General features: G+C 41.8%; 1 pseudogene; it reads left to right on the forward strand.

Moving 5' to 3' along the window:
* Window positions 1-23,812: 23,812 nt before the first annotated feature.
* Window positions 23,813-24,741, forward strand: LOC149141153 (26S proteasome non-ATPase regulatory subunit 11 homolog pseudogene; annotated as a pseudogene).
* The last annotated feature ends 246 nt before the right edge of the window (window positions 24,742-24,987 follow it).

Raw genomic sequence — 24,987 nt, forward strand, 5'->3', positions numbered from 1 at the left:
TCTATGGAACAGATACTACAGATAGTATCGGGGTTAGAGATGTTTTCTTTGCTAGATGGGTATTCTGGTTACAACCAGGTTTTGGTATCAAACATTGAAAAAATTAAGACAACATTTCACATGAAGAGGGGTACGTTTGCATTCAGAAGAATGCCATTTGGGCTAGTAAATGTCGGTATGACATTCCAACATGCAATGGACATCACATTTCGCATACTGATCTTGTAGAGCGTAATGGTCTATTGAGACGATGTTATGATGTTTTCTAAGAAAATATCCTACCACCTAGTCCATATGAAGAAATTTTTCGAGTGATGTCAGAAATACAGGATACCACTTAATCCCAAGAAGAGCATTTTTGTAGTGTCTGAGGGTAATATCTTGGGCCATATTATTGCAAAGAGTGGGATTAAGGTAGAACTAGAAAGGGTCAGAGCTATAATGTAGATTCCCTTCCTGGAAAATCAAAAATATATGCAGTCCTTCCTGGGAAAGATGAATTTCATCCACAAATTCATCTTCGATTACGATTAGATTGTGAAACCCATGTAGGAGATGGTAAGGAAGGATGTGATATATAAGTGGGATAAGAGGGAAAATGATGTGTTTTCCTGTATCAAGAAATTCATCGCGGATGCGTTTGTTTTGCACAACTTAGATTTCAACAAATATTTTCTACTCTACACTTTCGCTTCTAATACTTCTCTTGTCGTTGTGCTTACACTAAAGGATGATCAGAATAATGAGTAGTCAATATCTTTCATGAGTCCCAACCTTCAAGGAACCGAACTGAACTACCCCACCATTGAAAAATAAGCTTATGCAGTCTACAAGGAGGTGAATCGCTTCTGACCCTATCTCTTGAAAAACTAGTGTATTATCTTTGTGCCACACCCAATAGTCAGATCACTATTTTTTCAACAAGAGATAGGTGAAAGAAGAGCCAGCTAGATGGAGTATGACTTAGAGTTCAAGTTGGTTCACACGATCAAGGGCCATGGTATTTTTCGGCTAAAAACAAAAGCATTATATGCAAGAGAAGAAGATCCATCTTGATGGGAGCATAAAATCGAAATGTATAATGTTGAGCAAGCCTCCCCCACTACCATCACAAAATCTTGGTATCTCGATGTGTGACAGTATCTGGAGCATGGCACCTTTCCCTCTCACTTATCTGCATGGAAAAATAGGCCACTTAGGCTCAAAGGCTTATCTTACCAGTTGGTACATGGGGTACTTTTCAGAAATCACCATAACTAAGTCCTGCTTAGGTCCCTATAAGTGCACAATTTAGAGAAAGTATTACATGATCTCCACAATAGACCAACCGGGGGACAATTTACGGGTGACACAACTGTATAAAAGGTTATGCTAGCTAGTTTTTATTAGCCCACATTATTCAAAGATGACCAGCCTATGCCCGCAAGTGTCTGTTCTATCATAGGTGTGCTGGCAGAGAAAAGAAGTCAGCAACCCCGTTGCAGCCACTTACACTGGAAGAACAATTTCAACAATGGGGCTTAGATGTGATAGGTGAATTTTTTCCGCACTCGTCAAAGAATCACCGCTACATTATCACAACCAGATAGTACTTCACACAATGGATGTTACAGTAGGTTAGTTTATTAGTCGAAAGTCTTCGAAAATTCATGAGTTTTTGCTGTCATACAAAGCATCAAACTCATAAACATTTTCAATGTCATAAGTTTGACCTTTACCTATCTGGAAAGTCATTATGAGTCTTTTTATCACCTTGATCATTAAAGTTCAATCATGGGAATGGGTGTCTAATAATTGAGAGATGTTATGACGACTATTGAGTCAGGGTATTAGAGTTTGTTAGGATGTCTATTTGATCATGTGTCTACAGTCAAAGGGATGATGCCAAAGTTGTATAGTCATTAATATCCCAATAATTTCCCTATTTAAATATCACATTCTTCCCTCCTTCCTATCCCCTTATTCCCTTGTTATCTTAAAATTCCCTTATTCCTAAAAATTCATTTTATCCCTATTTTTTATTCTAGGACTAGCCCCCCATTTTATCCCAAGTATAAGTTCCTAGGTATAAAACTCCCTTGCCGAAACATAATTTCGCATGATGATTAATCCTTGTCCATATCCATTATATACAAGTTATTCATCATACCCACATCATTTCCCTAGATTTTGTTATGCCCCCAAATTCCAAAATGATTGCTTTTCAGGTGTTTTTCATGTGGAGCATTGTTTAAACATCAAGTTCAATTGCATCAGTAGAATTTTGAATCATTTTCAAAATCATTATAGAAGGCCGCCATTTTCATTACCATTGATCATAGGCAAACGAATTGGTTCTTCATGCAGGGAATTTGTGAATTGGTCATGTATTGAAGGCGGGTTGTAGAGAAATATAGACATAATGTTGCGCACCTACTGTGCAGAGGTTCCTAAGGTTGTGCAGTGTTGAGGTTCTCAGCAGCTTGCAGTTCATTCTCAGAGTTGTCAGAGGTAGGAGTCAATGTCTTGCCTGTGTATTCACTATTTTTATATTCTGATCCAATTCCACCAAGCTTTGTCACATTCTCTGTTAAAGAAAAAAATCGCCACGCAAACTCTGTTTGTCCATCAAACCTTTAGTCACATTTGCAAGTTTTCAGTCATGTGTCATGAATGGGAAATGTGGTAATTTTATGATACTGAAAAGGTCAAAGTAAATTGTAAAGTGCATTTGAATTTTTTCCCACTCACCTTCAACATCAGAAACCTGCTCTGTCACCATTTCCTGATATAGTTGTTTAAGTGAAATTGTGTTGTCATCGTTGCCTAGTCTTGTACCCTCCAACCTATACACGTAGCCTCTTTCAAAAATTGAGTTTGACTTGCCAGGTATCAGGATCAAATGACTCTTTTTGCCAGCAAGGAAGGTGGATATCTAGTGCGCACTGAGCCCAACACCCTTAACCTAATAAATTCTTCACCTATTATTAGGGTAGCTTTTGAAAATGCAGGTTGTATCCCTTTTTGCCAGAAGGTCCAAAATATAGGTCACAATATGAGATTTGCCAGTATGTTTTCTTTGAATTTTCATGGTGGCGAAGTTAAGCTAGGAAATCTAGATATTTTAGTGACTGAAAATTTCATTGCTGATGCGACTAATCTCCCTACAACAAGGGAAAAATGGTTTAAAGGAGATGAGATGGACATTCTACCTTTCAAACAGTTTGTTAAGCCAGAATTCTTGGATCATTTCTCTACAAATTTTCCCATTATATACCTTCAGGAGCAGTATATGGAAATTTTGAAAGTCATCCAGAGGTACTTCACCTATGAAGGAAAATTTAGTAGGGTGTATCAATGTCATTTGAGGTTATTGTGGCATTTTACAGAGAGAAACCCCATGAATTTACCCTATTTCTTACTCAAAAGCTTAGAGAGAATGACAACCAAAGTTCAGATTCAGAAGGACAATCATGCTTCTAGTTTATTTCATTTCTCTCTTATCAAAATTTTAGTCAAATTTGCAGTTGAAAAGAAGAAAATGCATTGGTCAGATTTCCTTTCCAATATTGATTTGTTGCCTCAATTTGGGTCCTCATCAATGAAAATGGATGAGAAAGAACATAAAGTGCAAGGAACACCTAAGAAGGAAGTCATCCACCCAGTCAAGGAGACAAAACCAGTGAAAAAGGAGGATGATAATCCAAACAAGGAACTCATAAGCAAGCCTAATAATAAGGCTAAGAAACAAGGCATAAAGGGTAAGAAGACAACCGAAGAAGAAAAAGTGCAGGTGGTATCGACAAATTCTACCAAGATTAAGGTAAAGGTTCAAGATACAATCCAAGAGGAGTTTGTAATGAGACCCAAGACAAGGTTAAGGGTAAAAAAGAATGAGGAAGAGGCAACCCCTCAATTAGTGGTAGAAATTTCTGAAGATAGACAGGGAGATAAGCAAGAATATAGTAGAGAGGAAGAAGTGAAAGGAGCCAAAATAATGCAGCCAGAGAAGAAGGAAGATATAGCACAATCTGAGCAAGGTGCTATATAATATGAAGAAGAGGACCCCAAGATGGCCAGAATGAAAGAAGCCCTTTTAAAATACTAAATGAAGATAACATTTCTTGAAAAGAAAATTAGAGTTTTGAAGCAAACAAGTTAACTAGCAGTTGGAAAGATTGAAACACCTTCTAAATATCTTGCCAAAGACAAAGGGAAACATGTCTCATTTGTTGAACAGGATAAGGAGATTGAAATAGAATCCATTGGACCCTCAACAAGAGCATCCAAATCAAAATTCAGCTATGTACAATAGTTGAAGAAGGTGGCTCAAGCACCTAGCAAGCCACCTTCTGAAAAACAGAAAGAGTATCAGAGATGCTTGGAAGAGATGGAGGAGAGCCAAGAATAGGTGAATAGGTTCAGACAATAAAATCAGAGTTACAAGAGGTTTGTTCAGCATATCCTTAAGAATTGTCACAATGAAGTTCGTGAGGCATCCAAGGCCCTTGAAAGGTGTAAAATTTTTGTAAAATAGTCCATTCTAGTGAGGAGGTAGTGTAAAAATTTGTATGTCAGGAATTTGGTGTTGGTTACAAAGTTAAGTAGTATGAAGCAGAGTTTACATAAGGCATGGGGATTAGTAAATAAGTATAAAGAAGAAGCTAGAGCATCTTCTCTTGGAAGGGTGCCTAAACTGAGGTATAAGATTATGAATGAAGCTCAACCTACTCTGTCATCATCCATTGAATAGAATGACCCCACTCCTCCAGCCTCAAAGACACAAGCCTCCAACAACAAGACTTCAAGAAAGAGGAAGAGAAGGTAATCAGACCTTACCTCAAATTAAAAATTTGTTTTAATTTCAAAGGTTGTTGATGTTTTTTTATTCACAATAGTAGTATGAATTTGGTGCTTTGGAGTGGCATTTAGTAGCATAGTGGCATTTAGTTAATGTTGGTGGGCATTCAACAAGTAGTTTTGAAAATTAGCTATGCAGGCACTACACAGTCGTTGCACAGACCATGCCCACACTCTTGCACACGTATTGAAAGTAAGACACTTTCCATGGTTTAAAGGGGTCAACGTGAAGCATATGTGGCAGCCATCTCAAGCCTTCAGCTATCAGCCACATACCAGTTTTCAAAGAAAAAAAACATTAGTCGTTGCACAACCTTTGCACAGTCAATATTGCTTTTGAGCTTTTTCTATTTTCATTTGTTTCATGAAGATATGATCTTTGGAGGATAAAATTATTTTATTTAAACATTTAGTTTTTTATTTAGTTGAGGTCATCATGCTTTATTTTTTTTTTCATCAAAGGAGGAAAAATACTTGGAACAACAAAAATATTTCCTCTTTTCAAGTTTTGTTTCGATCCACTGTTGGATCAACCATGCAGTGAATCTAGACTTTATTCATATTATGTATATGCCTATTTAAACCAGTGAATACAATATGAAATGGTTTCTTGTTGGTTTCATTGTTGCTGGGAAACTATTGCAATTTGTTATTGTGATAAGTGTTAATGAACTTTCTTGGATGTTGAAGAGATTCCAATAGAATTATAGATATATTTGTGGTACAAATGTTTCAGAAAATGTTCTTCTTTAGTTTATATGTTATCCTCTTAGTGTTATATTCTTAAACTGATTTGAAGGTGTATGGAACAGTTATACTAGAATTCATTTCACATGCTCTTGTCTAGCTGTACCAAAATATTTTAGTTGCAAATGGAATATTATACCTTTGAAATGTTTTGTCTGTTTCTTCTTGATAGTAATTTATCCAAATTGCAGTAATGAAATGTCATTTATTCTGCTATTTTAGATGAATGTCTTGATACTCCTATTTCCACTATACTACAAATTGTTTTTTCATTCTGAAGTTGTACTAGTCGAACCTCTGTACATGAAATTGGTTGGAAAATGCATCATGATGGACCAGGGAGGTCATGATCACCTACACTAGTTTTCCTAGAATCCTCTACCACCCCCATACCAAAAAATTAAACATTTTCAGAACTGGTCTCTGTTAAAGATTATATTCCAAAGTTTTATCTCTGAGTTTGCTCAGTGAGGGAGCCCCCTCAAGTTGAAGAAGACCAGTCTATCAACCAAAAGAGGTATGTGGTTACCTCTGGGTTCCTCTCTTCAGCCTAAAGGAATTACAAAGTGCTAACAATGGACATAAGTAATTCCGCTCAAATAGGTGAATGATTAGGAAGTCATTAACTTCATTAAGAAGAATATCATTCTAGGTCGGACATCCTAACTTCACTTGTTTTTTACAATGCAATTTTTCATCTTTAAAATCATATGATTTTGTATTGGAAAATGGAATCGTATTGAAACATTCAACTAATTATTATCCACAGGGAAATGGTCTTGGTGAATGTCTTGAAGTGTGACAAAGCCCACAAGGACAAAGAAAAACACACTAGATTCCAATGCCTGTGGATCAGACCATTTACCATACACAAAACCTTGGCCAACACACATACCATCTGCGATAGGAGGATTGACTCTCTTACCGTTAATGGCCAAAACTTAAAACATTATTTTCAATGATGATTTGGGGTTGTGCCTTGCCCTATGTACATATTTTCTTTTCTTTCTTGTTTTTTTGTTTGGCCTTATCTTTTGTTTCTCGTTTATGTAAATAACCTTCATGTGTGAACGTGTTTTTCGGCTTCTTGGCATGTGGCTGAATTGAAAAGAGTCTTGTGACACCACAACATTTGGCTAACTTTTAGTCCTCCTTGTGTTGGTTACATATTTTGGTTGATGAAGTTTTGATGGAAAATATGATCCGTTTGTAAGGAGAGTTTTGGTCGAACAATGATACTTGTGTCTATTATAAAAACCTTATGCCCACACATGGTTCTAATGTTTCAGTTCTTTCATGCTTATCCAATAAGTAGAAGAGGAAAAGGGGAAAAACTAAATGATAAAACCTAGATTAGAGGTCTCTATATGCTTCTATGAAGGAACAACCTCTCCTACTCTCAATAAGTCGGGATCCCTCTTCCACCCAAAAAATGATTAAGTGCCAATGCAAATTCATCTTTAAATATATAAATAAAGACGAAAGAAGAGAAATGCTTCATGCGTAGAGAGGTGAAGTAAGAAACTCCGTCGAGGTATTGTCCAGGATCACTAGCTGCAGAGCAATGCTTGTGTTCCTGTAGTGACTTCACCGGGCTAGTGACCAGGTCTGGGTCTGCTAGCAACAGAGCAACACCAGAAATGAAAAAAACTATACTCTAAAAAACTAAAGCTCGCGAGCTTCACTACCCTTTATGATTTGAAAGATTGTGATATCGCTGAATCTTATGCTTGTGTTCAACTGAGAAAGGAACAAAGGGGACCATGTTTATTCATAGGGTAAGTGGGGAAGAAAAGTGATCTGCACAATGAATCAATACTCCCTGAAGAACTAAGACCCTCCACAAAAGAGTTAACCGAGATAGAGAAGTTGGAATTCTACCAGTGTGTTGCCAAGTGTTATCGCTACTACAACACCCTCCAAAATGTTGGCATCCACCAGATTTCAGAGCCTACCATTGTCTTTTATATTGCCATCGAAACATTGAAATCCATTCCATGTGTCTTCTCTAAGTGTTTTGGTCCCTTTTGCAAGAAAGGAAAAATGTCGTATTTTTGCATGTTAGCTATCACATAATGTATATAAGCTTGTTTTGGTGGTTTCAATGGGTTATTTTTGTCTAAACGAGTTGATATAACAATGTAAACATGTTTCATAATCATTTCCAAAGTTTTAAGCACTGTCACACAATTTTCGTCACGATCGTTGCAAAGTGTATCTTTGGTGTCGCACTTGTCATAAGTCATCACAAATTTGTCGTACTGAGGGAAATGTGTGGTTCATGTTTCATGGATGTTCTATGTTGTTGTGTCGTCAAGTGTGCTAAGTGTGTGATCACAATTAAGTCATGTCACTGATCATATCAGCCCACTAATCCCACACTTAGCTAAATTTCAGAAATTTCCCAACAACTTAGCCTCATAAGACGTTCATCGATTGCACATTGCATAATTCCAACCCTCAAGTTGCAACCCTTCCCCTTGAAACTATGCAATTTGTAGCTCCAGCCTCCTAGGATTGTGCACTGCGTAGTTCCAGTGCTCAAGACTGGACGTTGGCCCCCATAATTGTGCAATCCAGCCCTCCAGCCTAACCTCAACTGTGCATTGTACAGTCTCTAAGCTCAAGCTTAATGATTGATCTCCTGAGCTGTGCAATTGTGCAATTGACATGTCTGATATGCCTCCTAAAACTATTCAATTGGATAAAACTGTGTAAAAACCCTCATCCCGGCTCACTGAGTCCCAAAAATGTTCAATATGCCTGCCCAGTCTAGATTGAACTGTGCATTGCGTAGTCTCAAGGATCAAACTTCACCCCTGACTGCTTGAGATGTGAAATTGTGTAGTCACTGAGGCTTTCCCTCAGCCTACCACCTAGTTCCAGCTCAGTTAGTGGATCAACATGCACCATATTAGACTAGGGGTTTATCAAACCGATGTCATCTTATCATGACTAAGTTGCAGATGCAGGTACTCTATCATACCATGAGAGGTTGATAAAGAAGGATATGGAGAAGGGAAACATGCTAAAAGACATCTTTGTAGCTGATTATGCAAGCTGATCAATTAAGAGGAAACAAAGGGACACCAGTTTGCGACCACAACTCAAGACTTGATATCATTGTAGACTCCTTACGTATAAGCCATAAGGAGGTGGATAGAAGAGCATCCTCAAGAAGATATGTAGCAAGCAACAAAATAATTAGCTTGACATTGCCATGTCATCAAGGAGTCCATATCAGTAGTGTCATGTCATGTCATGTCATGTCATGAATTGTCATATGCCACATCATTAATGTGGATCATGTAATTTCTTATTCAAAAATGTACTGTAAATTGGAAATCCAAAGGACATGTACAAGAGTCTATGAAGATTCATGTAAGTCAAAAATTCATGGGAATTCAAATGGTTATGAGGGTAGTCAAAGGGTCGTAAGGGGGGTGAAGCATCACCCTCTTTGTATGAGCAAAGGACTTTTCACCATGGCTCCTCCCGCAAGGAATTAGAGAGACAAGCTAGTTATTTTCGGGAGCAAGTAGTGGCTCCAATGCTCCACTATTGGAAATAGTGGTGTTCATTGTTACATGTGTCTTGGAACTTTTACTTAATATCAGAAGCCTCATAGCCATCGTGTTCGTCATGCATGGATTATGAATATTTGTAAGAATACTTTGTGGATGTTTGTAATTCATGTTTGCTTTCATCTGTGCTAAAGTAGTTGAACTATTTCAGTTATTTTAGTACTTATCATATTGAGAATGTGTTGTAATGGTTGTTATTGTTGTCACATCCTTGTGGACTATTCTGCTGGATATTAGACAAATATTTTTTGTTGATTGGTTTTAATGACCGTCGTATCTTTGTGGACTATTCCATTGGATGTTAGATGGATCCTTCTTGGTTGCATGTGTCTCTACTAGGGTGGTACTATTACCTCTCTTTTAGAGGCTCACTTTTTGTTCTCCCTCTGTAGTAGAAGAACCTTGACACACTTACAACCGAATACTCACTAGGCACACTCACTTGCTTTTCGAAGGAACATGTACATTCCTCTCTCTTGATGGTTAGAGCCAAGGAAAATCCTTAAGAAACTGACAACCAGGCCATATTATAGATGGGGTTCCTATCCTAAATGATGCGAGGTCTAATTGGGACCACATATCGAGGAGACCCCTTGAATGTTGGCAGGTCCAACATCGTCAACAATATTTTTATTGTAAATTAGTGAAAAATGACTTGGTTTTCCTCATATAAGAAGGAAGTCATTTTCACCACTTCATCATTACACACACTCATCTCTCTCTCGAATGGGTGCACACTGGCATTCTTGTATTTTTCTCTCAGTCGCTATGGCTGAATGATGGAGTGTGTTATCACTCCTCCGGATCTCTAAAGTTGAGGAAGAGTCTAACTGAGGTAACCACAGACCAACCTTTTGACTTGGTAGCTAGCCCTACCAGGCCAAAGAGGGCTCTCTTCAAAGAAACACAGCCAAGAGGGCTAGATGATTAGGGTTTTAGGCTAGTTATAGTAGATCAGGGTTATTTTGATTTGAATTGGTTGGGGTAGTCACTAGATGAGTGAATAGGTTAGAGAGTGAACTAGGTCAGGGCAAGAGAAAATCAGAATTGTAGACATCTAATGGGGCAAGGTAGGCAAGTTACTTTAACGCTTGGTAGTATAGTGATGAGATGGTTTAGACTAGTGAGGTGCTAAAAAGAGCATGAGGATCATGAATTAATTTTTAACTGAAGAAATGAAACAATCTATGATGATTTTCCCAAAACAGAGCATACAAGATGAATTCTGCTTATCACACCTTGAAAATCAAACATACTTAGAGTGAAATGAATCATGGAAGGTACAAAACATTCATACATATGAAACTGAAGAAGAAACAATGTCAAAATACCATGCCATAGGAATCCCACCAAAATAGCTGCAACTCATCCAATATATTTCATGCCAAAGTCTGAAACACTAGTACAACATCCAATAGAGTCCAACCCTTGTCTATGGTGAAGAAAGGGACTAAATAGACATGAAAACCACTTCCCCTCATCCTCAGGGTCGAATCCATGAGGTGAGGAAGATATTACACAAAATCCTGAACTAATAGCTAAATTGTAGGATGGTCCAAGTGACTCATTCCTATCTTGTTGGGCATGGAATCCCCCCACAGCATGTTTTGGGGCTCAAAGCCCAAGTTTTGGTCAGATGTATTATAAGACTCCGTGAATTGCAGGTGCGGAGCACGAAGTATAGGTTAAGTCATAGGGTTGTTCACCCTAAGTATTTTAATGTAATGTAATGTCATGTCGACCTACCCATGGTCTGCAGACCATGGGATTGTATAGATAAGAGCGAGGCTCTAAGTTGTAAAGAGAAAATTGGAGAGATAGATGAATATGAATGGTTCGAGCATAGAGCAAGAGTCTAAGTGTATTGGGTCCTAGTAGTAGGAAGATTCTTTGCAGCTGAGTGCACAGAGGCCTAGTAGAGTCCGCAGCTGAGTGCACGGACCCTTGCAGCTGAGTGCGCAGGGTGGTATTGAGTTTGTAATATTGAACAAAGAATAATAAAGAGAAGTTGATTCCAGATTCGGTGCATCTGCTTGTGTATTGCCTTCTTTACATTTATACTATTTTGTTTATCGCGCACACTTATATGATTGTTGGATATACTATTAATTATCACTAGCCTTACACAAATAAGTTAAGTAATCGAGTAATAACAGGTTAAATAGTAAGGAACTTGGGTATAAGATGGGTCGTGCCCTGAGTAGGGTTGCGCGAAGGCATCATCACAGGGTGCGAGGGACTAATAGGTGCGCGTAGCGACGTGCGCACAGGGTCAAATCGCGGACCGCCAGAAGCTCATCAAACATCCCTAGGGTGTGGAAACCTAGTTCTAGTACCCTCCCATACTACTTTGAGTGAGACCTCACTCCGCGCTCCACGAACTATTGCCGAAAGGTCCAGTAGTACCGAGATTTTCTTGGCTAAATCACCTCTGAACCTGGGTCAGGCCCATACAAGCTAACGAATGGTTCTGTTGCTAGGACTGGGATCTGCATAAGGGATGCCTGATGTCGAGCCACTGGAATCCAACAAAGAAATAAATTGAAGGGTGGTTGGACAAGAAGATTCACGAGTCCGCAGCGCGGGAAAACAGAAATTTGCGAGTATCTAAGGAACAGTGGTTGGAGCGCTACTTTCATATGAAAATCCATGAAATTTTCTTTGCATCCTTTCCTTCTGAGCTGTATGAGTGGGTCATGAAGCTAACAGACAGTCAGGGAAGGTGTAGGCTCGAAAAACCAATCTTGTGGACTCTAGAATTAGTGTGTAGACTAGAAGCGTTAGGAGATAAGATCATGTGAGCTGTGGACCATTGGCTCGACTGAATTATAGGAGGATTTATCACTGAGTTCACGGTAGACATGACCATCAACAACAGTGAGGCGGAGCGATTTTTCCTCAAGGGACCGCGAGGTAAGTATATTAAATCTTTGAACACTTGGATTAAGATGCTATTGTGTGAAAAGCGAGTTATGCGAATAAATTAATGTTTGGGACTATGTGAAGTGGGAAGATATATAGAAGCGGAAGTAGTGACGAATTGGAAATCAGTCCCTTAATTTCCCCGTCGCGGGAAAGAGAGGAGGAGCTCGCGAAAGTTTCTTTGAGAAGCGTGGTCAGTCTGATAAGGTAGCGCATTCCGCATTTACTACCTCCACCTACACTGCCTCCTGTCTCACCCTCCTCACCTCCATCTCCACCCACCCCACCTCCACCACCACCATAGTTCAGTATGGCAAGTGCGATAAAACTACTGGTATTCAGAGGACTAGGGAATGAAGATCCAGACCAATTCTGGTTCGTGGTAAGAGCAGTATGGGAAGCACAAGGGGTCATAGATGACAATATCAAGAAGGCTACGCTTGTGAGCGCATTGGAGGATCTCGCATTAACATGGTACATCAATCATTCTAATGACCATCCAAACGTAGGAATTGCAGAAATCCAAGCCATGATGAATAGGGAATTTAGCAGGCCAAAGTCAAAAACACAATCAATCATCGGGTTTAAAGAGATCATGATGCTCGCGGGTGAGACCCCATGGGATCTGGACCAAAGACTGAAGGGTATGATTCACGAAGCCAACATGATGTTAACGGATGGACAACACCACGCATGGTTTGTAGCATCACTAACACCGCACTTAAGGACATCGTTGTCACAACAAAAACTTTCCACCCAGGCCGAAGCTTTGGAGATGGCGATGAGATTTCATGAGACCCCTATATAAGACCCTAGTTTAGGAGTCCTAAAAATCCACACGCATCTGCAAAATATATGTTTGGAGATGCAGAGTTTGAAATAGGACAAGACACCTTGACCAAAGGCACGCGAGGAGGTATGGTGCATAAAATGCAAAGGCCAAGGGCATGACAAGGACCACTGTCCAGTATTCGTGAATTACTTGGTAGGAGGAGGGCCAATGCCGTTAAGACCTGAGGCACAGGCAAGACCAAGTGCGGTGCCTGCATTATGGTGCGCGATTTGTTAGATAGGAGGAAAACACACTATGGATAATTGTCATCTATTGCAGAAGTATACACAGACGTCCCAACAATTTTTTTGTAACTTCTGTAGGTCGGTAGGCCATGATGAGCGCACCTACAGAAGTTATGAACTAATGATGGATCGGACTCCTGCCTATAGGGTACAGATCGAAACGCGAGCCCTCAACCCAAATGCAGGAATGGCACGTGGTGGATTTCAGGGGTGCGGTCGAGGTCGAGGTGGAATGGGACTAGGAAAGGGTCGCAGATAGTTGATGTGTTATAATTGAGGAGGGTCAGGGCACTATGCCCGCAATTGTACAAACCCAACAAGGACATCATGTTTGTACTGTACTCAGTTTGATCATGAGGCAGAAGATTTCCCTACATTGATAGCGAGACTGCGTGAAAAAGGGGTACTTCAGCCCCCTCTGACTCAGAATCTACAAATGATGAGGTCTGAGTCATGCGGAGAAGACCCGAATGTAAACATGATGCTCAGGAGCGGTATGACCACTGGTGATGATAAAGGTAAGCAGTCAGAAGAAAGTGTGTGGGTTTGCAAGGCTCCTACAAAGGAACCTGAATTTGATTTAGAATGCGTGAAGGAGACATTTATGGAAGCTAAGAAGAGCTAGAATGAGGCCTCCACTTCAGGTAGTAAGGATCAATTAGAACCAGGGATGGATCCTTCAATGCTCACTACCTTTCTGGAGACATGCATGAAACTGCTACGCGACAGCAAGGCAGTAAAAGGACTACAGGAACTTATCACTAGGTGTGCGGGGTCAGGAGAGCCGCGCGTGGTCTGAAAACTTGGAAAGCATGCATTGCGCACAGGAAGGGAAATGAGGTTGACTGTGCAAATCAATGAATATGAAATGGATCAGGTAATCTTGGATCTTGGATCGGACGTGAATGTACTGCCAAAACAAACATGGGAATGCATGGGCAGACCCGCGCTACAGTGGTCTCCTATTCAGTTACAAATGGTGAACCAACAAAAGATCTTACCCATGGGAAGATTGTAGGGGTAACAATAGATATTGAAGGTGCGAGCGCACAGGTGGATTTTGAAGTGATAGATATTGTCGATGGCAGTAATCCCTATCCTGCGCTACTATGAATAGACTAGGCCACTGATATGAATGGAGTCATAAATCTGAAGAAGCGCAAAATGATCTTTGAGAAAAAGTCACTACGTGTAGTAGTACCGCTAGATCTAGCCGAAGGAATGTGATACACTGAACCGGTGCGCGACGACGATAGTGATGACGATCTTGATAGTATTTACAAGATAACCGCGCAAGAAGAGGATTAGATGAATCCGGCTGCAGATGGAAGGATTTCATGGGAGTGCGAAAGCTCCTGCACTTCGGATTCAGACAAAGAGATAAAGCGATGGTAGAATCGGCTGCACGAAGTAACAACACTTAATTGCAACATGATGGTTAGATCACTGCGCTGCATGACAACATAAGCAAGGGATCTGCTGACATATGATGCGTTGACCATGATGGTTGAATTCCTGAACAAATTTGAAAGCGTAGTACAAGAACAACAGCGGTTCGATGCGCTGAAGTGGGCACTGCACGCAACGCCCGCACGATGGTGAGGCATGCATCAAGGAAGTTTTGAGGATTGGTGTGGATGAAGAAGGATGATGTGCCTACGCTTTGGAAAACCCCAGATCAGAATGAGAGCCATCCAGCAGGGGTGGAACAACTTGCACGCCCACCTTTCCCGATGGGTATGGACATATGCGGTACAACTCGCACAAGAGCACACCACTCCTAGAATAGAGAATTAGAACAAACCGCAACAACAGGAAAGGTGATGCACACTACTAATTATCCATGGAGAAGCATTCAATAGGGTGTGCAAAGTACTGAACAAGGTTCACCAGGCGAGACGCACTGATTGGGACTTGCGCGTACCAACGGTTCGATGGGCCTATAGGACCATGTGCAAAAACCTGACTATGGAAACAATTCCAAAGGTGCAGAACAGAGTAGAGACTGAAATTTCTAAAGAGAATGCAAAGAGGAGTCCACCCATAAGAGCTTCCGCAGTTATGACAGTGCGCGAAGACTAGGACAAAGAAATCACACAGCTATGCGAGGTCGAACAAATAAAGATTTAGGAAACCATTCGGTGAGGGAACCTTAGACTCCGCGAACTCAAAAAATACCGGGTATGACTGAGGAAGAAAAGCATTTTGATGGACGTCGAGATCAAGAGGCTAGAAAACGAGATCAAGTAAGCATGTCTCGTCAATAAACCAAGGATGACAAAACAAGGTGTGGATGATCATACCACTGGATTAGAAGATTGTCGCTGAGAATTTATGACTCTGCTGCCATGGCTACGACCGCACCTCACCAAACGCAGTAACTAGGGGAGTGCACTACATATGGTAGAACGCATAGTGCCGGCTATCGCGAAGGCAATTGAGGAGTTTCCGAGGACTATACTAGAAGGTGAGTTGAAGTCTCGCACAGGAGGTGCGACCACCTGAATAACTATAGGGAGCACAATCTTAGTGCTCCAGGTAGTTGAAAGAGAGCGCGGGACTATAAAAGAGTCTGTTTGGGAGGTGCATGATAAGGGAGGTGCGCATAGAATCAGCATGTCACAAGGTTCGCGCCCGCGCACGGGGGGTTGCACTGTCGCGCGGGTAGGCTGGGAAGTGACCATTGGTGTCACTGTTCATGACAGGATGTCCGATTTAAGGCAAAAGGGAGCGGGCGGCGGGCATTTAAGACATGAATTAAGGGCAAGATTTGGGACAATCTGCCACCAAGAAAGCATTGATGGCCCAGAATTGGGGGAAATGGTCAAATTTGAATTCAAAAGGCGCTATAAAACTCCAGGGGCTAGCCACGAGACAACACTTGTTCACTTGAGATTTGAGAAGTTGATTAGAGCATAGATTGTTGAGCGCCGAGAGATATTTGCGCCTTGAAGTTCGCAAACGACCAAAGACAGTTCAAACAAGATGGCGGCTACCAGAAGAGGTTTGGGCTTTGCAGAAGGAACCGCCAACCAAGTCGCACAGAACCCCATGGTACACGATGTTCCTGAAGATACTGGGGTTGTGCCAGAAATCCCGAAATCACCTTGAATGCCGAGGCTGAAAAAAAATAAGAAAGAAACGGGACCAGTCTGCATGTCCCCACGGAATCCGCGATTTGGTAAGCTCTCAATGGAAGAAAAGGATAAAGTTGTCACCATTGAGACAGATGACAAGGAGGAGGACCTGCAAACTCTCATTGCTGAGGTAGAGGAAGCATAGGACATGGAAGAGGACATCCAGTCGGTGCGCTCCGCAGCGAAATTGCCCGAGTATGTACCTCCGCGAAAAGGAAAAACTAAGATACCAAAGGATCTGGATGTCACTAAGAGCATACTCTAGACCCCACTCCTCCCTGATGGAATTGTGTTTGAGGGCTCGCACTTGGGCTATGTGCCCACAATGAAGTTTGAAGATTGGGACCTCGCGGACAGTGACAAGATCCCACACTTAGAGACAAAAAGCCTTATGAAGCAAAGCACGAAGGGGCCAGTCACAACATTAGAGCCACAAAAATGGTTGTGTGGTGTGGAGAAGGCTGGATTAAATCATCTGTTGTGGATTCAACACTTTCACCACATGCCCATCACTGTTTTCGTCATCAGGCATCTTCTTTGCCTCGTGCATGATGGGTACTTATGGCTGGAGGAGCCTATTCCCATCACGACGGATCTCATCCATAGAATTTATCGGCTTCCCTACAAGGGAAAGGACCCTGCGACGATAGCAGGAAAAAGCGGAGATTTGGCTTTCGCGGAGGCCATGAAGAAAAAATACAAGCTTGAGAAGAAAAAGAGGGGTTATGCAATCAGTAGCATCAACGATAAAGGGGTGCACGTAGCCACCCAACTCCTAGCCAGGAAGGTAATGAGAAAATACCGCGACGATGAGGTACCAGCATCGGTAGTTGCGTCGGCCGAACAATGTGAAGAGGGGGTCCAATTCAACTGGGCTGAGTTCCTCTGCGAGGAATTCTTGACCAACTGCAAGGAAGCCCAGGAGTAGGGCAAGACCTTCCACTACACGTGGTTTCTCTTGTCCATTTTGCTGGTAGTGGAAGCACTGCAGAAGGACAGTTAGTTCCCGAGCATTGAGCAGGACTTACCAGAGGCCACAAAGTACGCGTCGCTCTAGGCTACCAAGGACGCAAAGCAGATTCGCGAGACAAAGATCTTCTGGGTGCTCGTGGAGGTGAGCGTCTGGATGTGGATTAATAGGAGATCACGCCTGTCCCCCACAGTGCACAACGGTCTGCAGAGCTTTGTAGACTTCAAAGAGGACATGCACAACATTTACATCAAGGTGCGAAAGGATCCAGTGCAGCAATGTACCAAGCTCCCCTTCATCGCCACTGATGATGCAATTTTTACAGTGCTAAAATCATGGCCTCCCAAGTGGCACACCCTAGATTTGGCGGAGTTGGATAGGATAGCCGCATAGATAAGAAAGGATGAGGCCAAGTTGCACGTCATGAAGTTGGTCAAGAAGAGGCACAATGAAAAAGCGGCAGCTGAGGTAAGGGTAGTCCACAAGGCAGTAAAGGCAGCCGCGGAGCAGGCAAAGGCTGCCAAAGTAGCAGCGACAACGCAGACAACAGGGGCCACAACAACGCAAGATGAGGAGGGCTAGGACTTGTCTACAGGGCAAGAGGTAGAGGAAAAAGACCTCATAGAAGAAGGCATGGACCCGGGCACAACCTCCACCCAACTGAAAAGGTCGCGTGTCACTCAGAGATTGGGTCCATGGAAAAAGGTTAAGGCATCCAAATTGGCCACTGACCTGATCATGTTAATAGAAGGCGACCTCTACGAAATTAGTGACACGATTTGCGAGGTCACCATGGAAGCACTCCAAGAAGCCATGTCAGAGCAGGAGATTGTGTTGGGGGCCCTAAGGGCGCAGTTGCAAGAACTACAAGTGCGTCCCTCGCAGGAAGGAACCATAGCCACCTACAGCACAGTATGCACATTAGTAGCGAAGCAGCTGCTACGCGCAAATATGGCCAACACCATAGTGCTACCGGAAGGTGCGCTAATAGCAAAGAATGAGACTGACAGAACTGCAGTTGGCAGGATCAAGGGACTTGGCCTTAACTTGGCTACCCTTCCGTGAGATACACGGTACCAACTGCAGGATGGGATAACAATAGAGCTCTACACCAGGGATGGCCGCATGATTCAAGTGATGAGTGAGAAAAATATGAACATCGAACAAATAAGCCTGCAGTGTGACGAACTGGTGTCACAAAACCAGCAGATAGTGTAGACAGTTGATGAAGCGTGATGGCAAGTCCCAGAGTTTTCCATCGCCGCAGACCTACCAATAGAAATGTGGATCCACTGTATAGCAAGTGGAGTCCGAAACGCGTGCGAGGGAACAACGCGTGTGCAGCTGGAGTTGAATCTTGAGCTGCGGCTAAAGGCATAGCCTTCCACTCCTCCTGAAGTTAGAGAACATCGCATTAGTGCTATTCAAACAAGATTGGAAGAAATTGGACGGACAGTGCAAGACTGTACCGGTATGTTGGACCAAGCGTTTGGCATCCTCACATCCTTGCAAGAGGAACCCAACATATAGTTCCTGGAAAAAAAGGCGCGCGAGCTTCAGGAGCAGTACGATAGTGTAAGGGGAGCTGCGCAGACAGACGTCCTCACTCAACGGCTGGAAAAGATGCAACAAGAAAGGGCACTGAAAGAGTAGGTGGATGCCACAAGACAAAAAGAGGCACTTCTCAAAGTGCGCGTCCAGCCATGGATTGATAAGGCCTTCACCATTACGGCAGATATCGAGGGCAAGCTCGCATAAATGCAGGGGCTCGACGTGATAAGGTAGGGATTTGATCCTCACAAAGAAGCATCAGAAGAGTGCATGTAGAAGGTCCAACAAACTGCAAAATAGTGCATCGCGGAACTCCGAGTAGTACGAGACCAGTTGGAGGGGCTCTGTGCCAAGATCGCCACACAAACAGAGTGACTTGGGATGAGTCACTATGATTGTGTTGGGGGCCTGTTGGGCATGGAATCCCCCCACAACATGTTTTGGGGATCAAAGCCCAAGTTTTGGTCAAATGTATTATAAGACTCCACGAATTGAGGGCGCGGAGCGCGAAGTATAGGTTAAGTCATACGGTTGTCTGCCCTAAGTATTGTAATGTAATGTCATGTCAGCCTACCCATGGTCTGCAGACCATGGGATTGTATAAATAAGAGCGAGGCTCTAAGTTGTAAAGAGAGAGAATTGGAGAGATAGATGAATATGAACGATTCGAGCATAGGGCCAAGAGTCTAAGTGTATTGGGTCGTAGTAGTAGGAAGAGGCTCTGCAGCTGAGTGTGCTGACCCCTACAGCTGAGTGCGCAGGGTGGCGTCGAGTCTGTAATCTTGAACAAAGAATAATAAAGAGAAGTTGATTCCAGATTTGGTGCATCTGCTTGTGTATTGCCTTCTTTACATTTATACTGTTTTTTTTATCGCACGCACTTATATGATTTCTAGATATACTATTAATTATCACTAGTCTTACACAAATAAGTTAAGTAATCAAGTAATAATAGGTTAAATAGTAAGGAAATTGGGTATAAGATGGGTCGCTCCCTGAGTAGGGCTACGGGAAGGAAGCATCACAGGGTGCGAGGGACTAATAGGTGCGCGTAGCGACGTGCACGCAGGGTCAAACCGCGGACCGTCAGAAGCTCATCAGACATCCTCAGGGTGCGAAAACTTGGTTCTAGCACCCTCCCATACTATTTCGGGTGAGACCTCATTCCACGATCTACGGACTGTTGCTGAAAGGGCCAGTAGTACTAAGATTTTCTTGGCTAAATCTCCTCTCAACCTGGCTCAGGCCCATACAAGCCAACATATATTAAGTGAACTGATTCATTACACCTCATCTGCTTGATTTACCTAATGAATTTACCCTAGGTAATAGTAAAAACATGATAATTACATCCAATTTGATCATTTACATAGGTAAAATCATCATTTTCCAAGGTGAAAATCAAAATAGGAGAGAAACTCAGAAAATTGGAGAAGACTGTCAAACGCGCCCTCTCTTTGTCAAACACGCCCTTTCTTTGTCAAATGCACCCTCCAAGTTCAGGACTGCTTTTGGGTGCCTTCCCGGTGTCAAAATTTGCTCCAAGATGTCGTGTTTAAAAGCCCTTCAAGTTGAATTTCTAGAAATGTCTTCAGTTTTCAAATTGGAGCTCATTGTTAAACACACATGGACAACAAAGAAAGATATGAAAGATAAATCATGCAGTACATTTTTTTATTAACAAGAGATTTACATTTATAGTACATTATGTGACTCTTGGGTTTCAGATCCCAAGGTCTCTTGGACTTCTTTGTCCATTCGACTTCCACACTAACCCACTTAGGATTAGGTGTCCAACATTCCCCCCCTTAATCCGAAGGGTTATGTATGAGTCCAAGAAGAGAGCTGTAATACAAAATGTGCAAAAAATGCATGGCAGCACTAGGCTGAATGTGCTCTATGAAATGTTGGTAAAAAAGGGCGGTGGTTTAAGGATGACCACCAACACTGGAACGCTTAGTGCAGTTCCCGGAACTCTTCCAAAACTGGCAAGAAACTGAAGTTTTCTGCTAGAGGAAGTGATCCTATTGTTTTAAAGAGGGAAACCTTCAACCATAAAAGGGAGGTCTCACCCCGCATAAAAGGTAAAACTTCAACCTGAAAGGGAAGTCTCAACCTGTGATGGTTTAAGGATAACCAACAACTCTGGAATGCTTAATGCAATTCCTGGAACTCTTCCAAAACTGGCAAGAAGCTGGAGTCTTCTGCTAGAGGAAGTGTTCTTAATCTGTGATGGTTTGAGGATGACCAACAACTCTGGAATGCTTAATGCAATTCCTGGAACTCTTCCAAAACTGGCAATAAGCTGGAGTCTTCTGCTAGAGGAAGTGTTCTTAATCTGTGATGGTTTAAGGGTGACCAACAACTCTGCGATTCCTGGAACTCTTCCAAAACTGGCAAGAAGCTGGAGTCTTCTGCTAGAGGAAGTGTCCCAGATTGCCAACTGAAGGCATGTTCAGGCATCTTTGTCTCTAGCTACAACTCTGAAACTGGTGTGGCAGGTTGTGGCTCAGGCTCGCTTGATGTGACTTTGAAGCTTGTAGATGACCATCATTTCCCCCCTGTCAGGTACAAGGTGAGAAGATGGAGAAAACTCAACTGCAAGACTGTTCAATACTCTAGAACAAGTTCTGACATGCGTTTGGAATATCTTCTTGGCTGTTGATGCCCATTTCCAAGAAGCGATCCATCCAAGATGAATCTTTGTTCTTGCAGGACGTTTGTTTTTGAAGCATCTGTGTGAAGAATGGTTGGTTTTATGACAGTGCTTACATGGATGAAGATCAAAATAGTGATCTTTCAAATGGCCAACTCGGTCACAGTGTTGGCATTTCACAATCTGTTGTTGTTGTGGAAGAGGGGCAGAATCTGGAACAGCTGAAACTGAACTGTCATGAGGAGCAAGTGAACTGTCCTGAATGAATCCAGCACTCTGAAATTGAATGGGCTTGGCATAGTTTGGAATATGAAAGGACAAGTCCTTGTCATATCCAAGACCAGTTCTGTGCTTGTTGTGGACAAGTTGTTCCCAAGGTCTGATGATGGGCTTGGGAAGTGCAGACTGAGTTTCTGCATCTGCATGTACAGCTGCTGCTTTATTGGGTACTGAATCTGAATGAACTTGAACAATATTGACTTGCTGTTTATGGGAGTCTGCTTCATTGTTCTGAACAGAAACATGTTCAGAATGATGACTCAACTGTTGTAATTCTTCCTGCTGTAGCTTTGTCTCAAGCTGCAAAAACTCAATATTCTCTTGTACATTATGCAAACAGGTTCTAATGTCAACAAGAGAAGCTTTGCTTATTCTTACTGTACCATGATCAGAGGAATGTATCAGAGTTTTTAAGAACTCCAATACTTCACCAATTCTGGCTATTTTATTCATTGTCAAATTGCACTTGAAACTGATCACAACTTGTAGAGAAAAATCAACACTCACTCGCAATATGTCAATACAATTGGATTTTGCAACAGATTGCACTTGTCTTCAAAAGATTGCACTTGTCTTTAAAAATAGTGATGGTTCTCGATTTCAGTTGTGTTTGGTTATATAAGTATCATATTCCAACACATTTGAAATAACATAAAGTAATCAGTGCCGTATAAGGAGGAGCATGAATCGACAAGAAAAATGACCGACGCATAGGATGCTTTCATATCATATAATACCACACATTCATACCTCAACAATCATATGCCTTGCCTAGTAATATACATGATATGTACAAAAAATTAGCTGATAAACAGAAGCCACCCCTGATCTGCTAGGACTGCAAGAGAAGCCAAATCAGCTTAACCATATATACACTCTTTCAGGTCCTAGCTAAGAATAAGATCTCCAATCTTATGGAACCCACATATCGCTTCCTTCTCAAATGAATGTCAGATGCTTGCAAAACCCTGCCTTTTAGAATGAATTTAGTTAGATACTTGTTCAACACTGTCTCTGAGAACAGTTCAAACCAAAACTCCTAGTTGAATAACCAAATAACATAGAATCTTATTTGCGGCTGTCACTGGATTCCTTAAATGAGCTGCTTCCCATACTACTAACCAAAAAATAAAGTAAATCTCAAGCCTGTTACATAATATGTAAAGCAGCCTTACAGCTGCTTCCCTATTGACATCTGCTTCCCCTACCGTTTTTTTTCTGCTGCTTTTTGGATTACTCTGTGCGCAAACGTCATGGCCACATCCAATCTTCTATGTACATTTAGGATCAAAATAGAGAGATATTAAAGTCCTTTACATTTACTAGCCAAATATATTAATACTGTACAGATAGAGCACAATAGCACAAAGCAAGATATGTTCGCTCATACCACAGCTGCTACCATTTAATATTATGTTTTTCATCAGGGTTTGTCTTTTGTTTTAAAAGATTTATTGCCAACGATGGAAAGACTGTCGTTTCCAATAATACATAGAATAACTAGTGTGAGAGAAAACCACAATATCCACCCTGAGTTAAGGTAACAAACACATGTATTTGAATACGTGCATCAAGACCCACTGCATTTAAACGAAACTGTGAACAAGAGAACGTGTAACAAGAAAAGTGACTTCATACGCGTCTAGGGTGAATATCCTTGTAAACCTTACGAAATCCCCATTTACCAATATGCTTACATTACGGAACCGTTCGTGGCGATGTCGAGCTCCTTGTAATTGAATCCGTGGGGCCAGAACTCTCACTCCAATTCTTCGATACCAATGGACAGCGTTCAAGAACGTTCAACTTACCAACAGCGTGTCAACCAACAATGGAGTCATATCAAAGCAGCGTTCACCATGGAGTAGATACCAGAGCGCTAAATAAATGATGGTCTTCTTCAAACACGGGGCTGTCCTTCACTGGGCCAAGAATATATTGCAGCCTGCTGGAAATGTTGAATATACATGAATGAAAGCAACGTTAAACCGCATTACAGCAACATTAATATATATTGTGTATGGTAGTCTCAATATATATATGAGAAGGCCACACACAATCCCACATCGCGTCTCTGAAAAATAAGCTTCCGTAGCGGTTATTGGATCCTTCAGTTCTGGTGCGTGATCGACCACTTGAGTGGCAGAGTTGCTCCTCTGATTATCGTAGCGATGTCTTCTATACCTGCAACCACAGAGTCTCTCAGTCGTGCCTTGGACATCAAGAGCACTGACCCTGCAGGGGCTATTTCTGTTCTTCATCAGATAATTGAGAATCCTTCATCTTCACCTGAGTCTCTTCAGATCAAAGAGCAGGCAATTTCAAACCTTTCTGATCTCCTCACACAGGAGAAGCGGGGGGAGGAGCTGAAGAGTCTCCTTACAGTTCTACGCCCCTTCTTTTCTCTGATTCCAAAGGCTAAGACTGCTAAGATTGTCAGAGGAGTAATTGATGCGGTTGCAAAGATCCCGGGAACATCACAGCTTCAGATAACTCTATGTAGGGAAATGGTGGAATGGACGCGTTTGGAGAAACGAACATTTTTAAGGCAAAAGGGTTGAAGCAAGGCTTGCTGCTTTATTAATGGAAAGCAAAGAGTACTCGGAAGCTTTGACACTCATTTCTGGTCTTGTAAAAGAAGTTAGGAGGCTGGATGATAAACTGCTGCTTGGTGATATTGATTTATTGGAGTGTAAGCTTCACTTTTCTTTGAGAAATCTTCCAAAGGCTAAGGCTGCCCTAACTGCAGTCAGAACAACTGCAAATGCGATATATGTTCTACCTGCTGAACAGGGGATTATTGATCTCCAGAGTGGAATCCTTCATGCCGAGGAGAAGGATTATAAAACAGCTTGTTCATGCACATATCCTTCAAACCGGCTTCAAACCCGATACCTTTTTAGAAACCAAACTTATGATAATGTATGCCAAGAGCGGGTGTTTCAATGGAATGAAAAGAGCAGCACAGCGTTTCATTAATGTCAGAACAGTGTACAATAATGTCACCAGCGTTTAGTAATGAGGTGTAGTAAAAAATGGAATGCGCAGAGGTCGACAGGCGTTTCTGAGGCAGAGTCAGAGGCAGAGTCAGAGGTTAGGTAACGCAGACCATTAATATTCAACAGCCATTTAATAATGATACCAATGTAGCGTTAAAAGAGCGTTAATATGATATGGACAATGTTCAAATGGAAACGCATTCAAGGATGTTATGAAACATCGTTA

The sequence above is a fragment of the Pinus tabuliformis genome, chromosome X (genome assembly GCF_031772625.1).
Source record: "Pinus tabuliformis cultivar Carrire ecotype Pingquan chromosome X, CPIR1, whole genome shotgun sequence".
NCBI lineage: Eukaryota > Viridiplantae > Streptophyta > Pinopsida > Pinales > Pinaceae > Pinus > Pinus tabuliformis.